Here is a 6,685-nt window from a genome sequence, read left to right as displayed (position 1 = left end):
CTGTCAAACTACAGCATTTGGGGTGCAAAGCTTTCACAGCCCTGAGCAATACACTCAGCCATCGCTATATGAGCACAATTGGTTCACAACTTTCTTCTCATAGGCAAAAATTTGTAAGAGGGTCACTAAATTACTATTAAAATACATGTAAAAGTCTTTGATTGGTTCCTAGTACTCCTAATTGGGGGAAGGAGTGGCAGCATGCAGCTTGAAAGGTAAGTGAACCTTACAGGGGCGGGGGTGTTGGAAAAGGTGCAGTACCTGTGCGGGGTGCGGTGGGCTGGGGGGTTCTGGGCCTGGGTGGGTGTTGGGAGCTGGCGGGGCTGGGAGGTGAATGAGGAGTTGAGGGCCAGGGGTGTTGGGAGCCGGCTGGGTGGGGCTGCAGGTTTCCCCATGCCCTGGCCAGGGACCCCACCACTGGAGCAGAGCCAGCTGCAGGGCTGCGGTTTTCCCCGCACCCCAGCCCGTGACCCCATGGCTGGCTCATATAGGTGGGGGAAGTTCACTCTTTTAGTGAACAAAGGTATGTATTTATCTCCCTTGTTTTAGCAACTACACGTAAGTCAAGTACTCATTAAACGAGGGATGAGTGTATAGCTAAACTGATCTAATAAGTGTGGACTAGGTTGAAGGTGAAGTCTAATGAGAGAGTCTCTGAGCCAGCAGGAATTAATTGCACCTTGGAGACTGACAACAACTGTTCAAAAGTGGGAGGGATAAAAAAAATATTTGTATTGGAGCCTTATTTATCGGGATCAAGTTTTGGCAACAGTAACTGAGAACATTGCTGACTGACGTTATAAGAGGACAGATGTATACTTACCTGTGACAAACAATCTGGTTTTGTTTGCCTCCCATAAACAGAATTACATTTTTCTTAAAATCAAAGGGCATTTTTCTGTTCCTTTTCCTTCAAAAACTGGAGATAGTGACTTCTGATTTAAGGAGGTCCTAACTCTGATGAGCTTTTGCTTAAATGGTATGAAATAAATACAAAAGACAAAAGCAAATAGGTTTCCAAAAGCTTAAATAAGCACATAAAAGTTAATACAAGATGTGGCTATAAAGACTAAGGCTATCTCTACTGTTGGTAAAACTTTTTTGTTGGTTGGGGTGTGAATAAACTACACCCGACTGATGTAAGTATCATTGAGAAAAGCATCAATGAGGAGAGTGCTATTCAGTGGGAGACGCTCTCTTGCCAACATAGCTACTGATGCTCCTTGGAGGTGGGTTAATTATGCTAGTGGGAACATAGAGCAGCTATATGGGAGGTCTTACAGCAGCGCAGCTACAGTGGTGTAGTTGTGCTGCTGTACTATCTGTTGCTTAGATACTTTTGTTGAGCCGCATTCAAGACACATATTGCCCTTTTTCAATCTGAGCAGCTAGTGAAAGTGTGGGGCCCTGAGGCTGTTCCAGCTTGAAGTAGAGATCAGTGATAGTCAGCTATTTTCTTGATGCAGGTTTGTTTATGTACAAATAATGCACCAAGTCTGGTGTCTCTGAATGCATCAGGACTCAAGAATAAAAGAGCAATTTCTTAGAGTACAATCCCAGGCCTCTTAAGCCACCATGGCCCAATGGGTTGCCACCTTTCAAATTTCTTAAACAGGACACTATAGGCCCCACCCTTCTGGATCACTTAGTCCTTTCTCCCATTCCCTCTCCACCCTATTGCTCACTAGCTTGCTTGCTTACTTGCCTTCTCCTCTGGGCTTACCTGCTGTCTGTAGAGCTAGGCTGGGAGCTGGTCCAGAGTCAGATGCCCAGGAAATGCAGGTAGGAGACACCACCACCTGAGAAGGGGCTGAGGTGGATTGATGATGTCCCTGCCTTTGCCCTTTCCAGTCCCCATTCCCTGGGCCAGGCTTCAGTCTGGCAGTGACATCTGCAGATAGCAACACCCATTCCAGCATCCCTACAGGCAGTAACCAGACTTTTTGTGTCTTCAAAAGTCCTTTTTTGACCAGACTTTCCTGTAGAAAACCAGGTACAGGGTAACTTTGGACCCACAATCTTTTTCTGCAATCACACTGTGCCTACATGCTCCAGCCTGGCTTTTTCTTCTGCCTCTCTCTGGTTTCGTCTGTGACCTCAGTATTTTCTTGTTTTCTCACACTCCAATGTGCAGTTACCTGATATAGCCTAAGAGTTCCTGGGCAGGTTCAATACACCTTTTGTCTTGAGTGAGTCTCATATATATGCTTATGTTAGCTGAAGGGTGAATTCACCCCTATCAATCTCACTGAAGTTTTAACAACCCATAACCCAACCCCAGCTCTTACCTGGATACTGAACTAAACGTTGCAACTGGGACAAACACTGTAAGCACCAAACACAAGATGAGTGCTGCAAATGTCCATCAAATCATTTCCTTTTAATCCCTTACTGGTTTCAGACTGTTGGAGTATGCTTTCCTGTAGGCAATGTCTATTGATTTAAATCACTGGCTTCTAAATTAGAGATGCACCAATTGTCCTGATTTATGTTCACCTAAAGGCTTAAGTCCAGACAATAAAAATCACTTTTGCATCCATCAGCTCACATTAATTTTAAGAGGGTGAGGTTTGGGAAGTAAGACCAACATTAAAAGGGCATGAAAATTCCTGCTTGATACAGCCCGAAGCCTCAGGTTAGATAACCTAGACACTGAAAGGTCACACTGTGTTGTATTAGAAGAAGGAAGAGAACTTCTTTGTCATAGGGAGGGAGCTGCAAACTGTCCTACTGTTCCAACAAGCTGGAAAGGTGGGCTACCTTTCTCTCTCTGCCTCATTCCTTTTTGCTCTTCCTTTCAGGCTCATGCCACTGTGCAATTCTCCCTCACTCAATACATAATTGCTAGTGGCAAGATTTACAAATGGGCCCTAAGCTTTTTAAAATTCCTTTTTAAGATTTCTCAGTCTTTATTTTGTGTGATTATGTCTGGCTATTTTCTGCAGGTCTATTTGGTATGAGTGTCTTTTTTAATTTGTCAGTCTATCTTTATTTCATGGTAATTTGGGGCAATTTCAAGAATGCAGTGTATTCATTATAATTTTCTGTGAGCTGATGAGTGCCCTGAATAATACTAAGTCCCCTCAGCTCCAATTGATTTCAGTGGGAATGGAGGACTTCAGTGCTCACAAATTGAATAGATTGAATATGACTTATCCCTGCTTTCCTGGATAATGATGGACTTGCTGTTGGAAAACGGTACCAAATTACCACTATCTCAGCATCTCCAAGAAATTATTTAATAGTACACTAATGTTTGTGTATCTAGGCAAATAAACAAAAGGGTCAATAGCTAAGTAGAAAATTACTTGGTATAATGTGCACGGGCTGATGACACTCCAGATTATGGACATCATTGTGCTATATTATTTTTGGCAGTTTCAGATTTGGGAAAAATTGACTGTATTTGTATACTATATATTGTATAGTAATTGACTGTATTTGAATATTGAGTGTTTCCTCCACTTTGAAAATGTCTCTCCCATTAATTATGAGCAAAACGGCTAGTAAAATACAACAACATTATCTTATGATACCTCAGTGGAAGATGTACAGATTTTAAACAAATATTTTTCTAATTTCCTCCTCTTATTAAATCCACAAATGTAGCATTCAAAAGAAACACCAGATTGGCAGTACTGGGAATTACAGTACAGTCTCTGCAACTGAACAGGTACAGTATTAACTAGACCTGTGAAATCTATGCCAAGATGGAACTAAACTGTGTAGCATATCCCCTGTTTCCTCAGTTCTGAATTCTACAGAAAACTGGAAATTCTGTCTCAGATTCTTTAGTCCAGGCACTTTATGCTTGGTGCAGGACCTGGGTATGGGAATTTGAGAATGAGACTTTGTGCCTCTTTGTATTTCCAGTCCTGAGGAAAGACTCCTCTATGTTATGTTTTGCGAGAAACCAGCCCAAAGAGGCCATTCCATTAGCCCAAGATTGCTGGAGTACAAGGATATACTCATTCAGACCACTTTCCCTCCAAAAATGTTTTGTCTACTGAGGTCCTAGAAGGCGGAAGATTTATAACTCCTACCATATTTCTCTGTGCCTCAGGATGCCTTGGAATTTGGTTTCTGGTAGCTGCAGGGGCAGTGCCTGCTCGTACCACCCTCCCACATCTAGACTTCACTGCCAGGAGAGGATGCCCCAGGTAAGCATTGAACCATTACCCTCTCCCCTGCAGCTACTCCTACCCCCAAACTCCTTCCCACAGCCTGAACCCCTTATCCCAGCTTGCACCCCCACCCCCTGCCCCAGCCCAGAGTCTATAACCAGCCTCCATCGCAGACCTCCTTCTGCACCCAAACTTTATTCCAGAACATGTTTCTCTCACCTCCTCTTACACCTAACACCCCCGCCAGACCCTGCACCTCTTCTTGCTCTCCAATTCCCTGTCCCAGACCAGAGCCTGCACCTCACACCCAAACTCTGTCCCACAGCCTGCACTCCAGACCCCTTCTTCCACCCACGCCCCCTCCCACACTCATACTCCTTACCACGGCCTTAGGCAGGTGGGGGCATGACCTGGACCCATTTAGGACCCCACCAAAATTTCTACAAACCTGTCTCCCCTGACAGATGTGCTAAAGGGACTTTTGGGTGCTGGATTTAAGAACATGCAAGGGAAAGGACATTGCCCAACTTACTTGAGTGTGAGTCTTTTGCTCATGGTTTATGTTTATGAACCCTGTTTCCAGTGATTTCTCAATTAACGCTAAGTTACTTCCCTCCTTTTATTAAAAGTTTTTTGCTACAGTCAAATTCTGTGCTTGCAAGAGGGGAAGTGTTGCCACTCAGAGGCACCCGGGGATAGTGTGTGATTCCCCTGGTGGGGAGCCCTCATTGAGCTGGTTTTGAATAGTATTGTTGAAAAGGAACCACCCAGCCCTTGTGGCTGCCAACTACTGATTTGCCACCCTACTGGACTTCACAAAATAGCTGCGTGTCATTGTACCAGCCAGTAATAATAAAATGTGGTGCATTTGTCCTGTAGCTATGATTCTGGGTTTGTATTCCACATATTTAAAGATAAAAATATGTCTGTGTGTCTGCAATGGGGCCTTAAGCTTTTGGGCTCTGTTGTGACTTGTAGAATATTTACTCCTGCTACTGTCTACTCTGAGAAGAGCTGTGAGAAGATTCAAGATGGAGGATCTTTGTGTGAAACAGACACTCTTTTATCTTATGTGGGGATTTTATATTTGTGTCCTTACTCTAAAGGAAATGTTTATTCTTTGTTTATAAAAAAGTAATAGTAAGCCATTAACCAAAAGGTTCTGTTAAAATGATCAGGCAGGTGTAGTGATTTAAGTGTATATATGGGTCTGTTATGCAAACTGCACCAGAATGCTTGATTTTTATGTCATGTGATTACTATGGTTCACCTAAATTTCTACAGTTTATACTAAACAAACTGACAGAGAATGAGGACTCTAATGTTAAAAGATTAAAATAATGCAATTATTCTAAAATGTAAGAAAATATAAAAATGTACTTACGCTCACAAAATGTGTTTTTAATATATAGGTTAGATACTGGAAGTAAGAGTAAAAAAATAAGTGCTGCCATTAGAATACACACTCTTGTATGCAAAGGCTTCCCTGAAGGTTATCCTGTATTGTAAGATGTTTTCTCAGAGGTCTGTTGTCTCACTCCACATCCATTTATCATGGTCCAATGAATGTCAATGTACTTAAATGCATATGCACAGTAATTGCACTGAAATTGATAAGAATCACTCATAAATATTTTAGAACAGTTTAGGCTAGAGGGAATTTCATATCAGATAAGCATACTGTCATGCTCCACGAACACACACACCCTGCATTATGAAAGTTGGCTTCTGAATATGCATAACTCAAAATTGTTTCATGCTAAACAGGCCATGTAACATGTCAAATTTACAGTTGCACTCTGCTGAATCTGTATAGCCTATTTTTGTACCTGCATCATTCTTGTTTATGAAGTTAGAAGTATGAAGCCTGGATCTGTTAATATATGTGCTAATAAGGGTCATTACTGATGTCCTGGAAACTTAATGATCTGGTGATCAAATCAATGACCTGTGAATAGTTTTGTTTGTCCTATAAGCCCAGACTGTGGTTGGTCCTAGAAAGACATGTGACCATGCCACCTGGTACTGGAATCCATCTTGAACCTGGTATTTTTCCAGTGGGATGGAGAGTGTGGAATAAAGGGTGCCTGCCCTGGGGGGAAGTCTATTTAACCAATGAGATGCAATTAGTCTTATGTCTTCACCTGGCCTTTGGAACTTGTCTGGCTCACCCTGAGAGGATAATTGAAACACTCTGAAAAGCTGTAGATCCAAACCAGAGCAAAGATCAGCTCTGACTTGAACTTCTTTACCTGAAATAAGGAGAGCTGTTTAGGGTAAGAATTTGTATATAACGAGTTTCCTGTTGGATTAGAACTAGCTAAACATTTTTTCTTCATTTTAATTTAGTAACTTACTTTGATCTGACTCTTTTCACTTGCAGCCACTTAAATCTTACTTTTTTACTTAATAAAAACACTTGTGTTTATTACCAAGCCCCATACAAATAATTGTTACGGGGGGTTGGGGGAAAATCTCTGGGCATCTCTCTCTTTCATTGATAAAGTAGGTGGGCACAAGCTTTCTCTGTGTAAAAGTTTTACACAGAGCAAGAAGGATTT

Source organism: Carettochelys insculpta, chromosome 10 (genome assembly GCF_033958435.1).
Source record: "Carettochelys insculpta isolate YL-2023 chromosome 10, ASM3395843v1, whole genome shotgun sequence".
NCBI classification, from domain to species: Eukaryota; Metazoa; Chordata; order Testudines; family Carettochelyidae; genus Carettochelys; species Carettochelys insculpta.
This window is presented reverse-complemented; position numbering follows the sequence as displayed.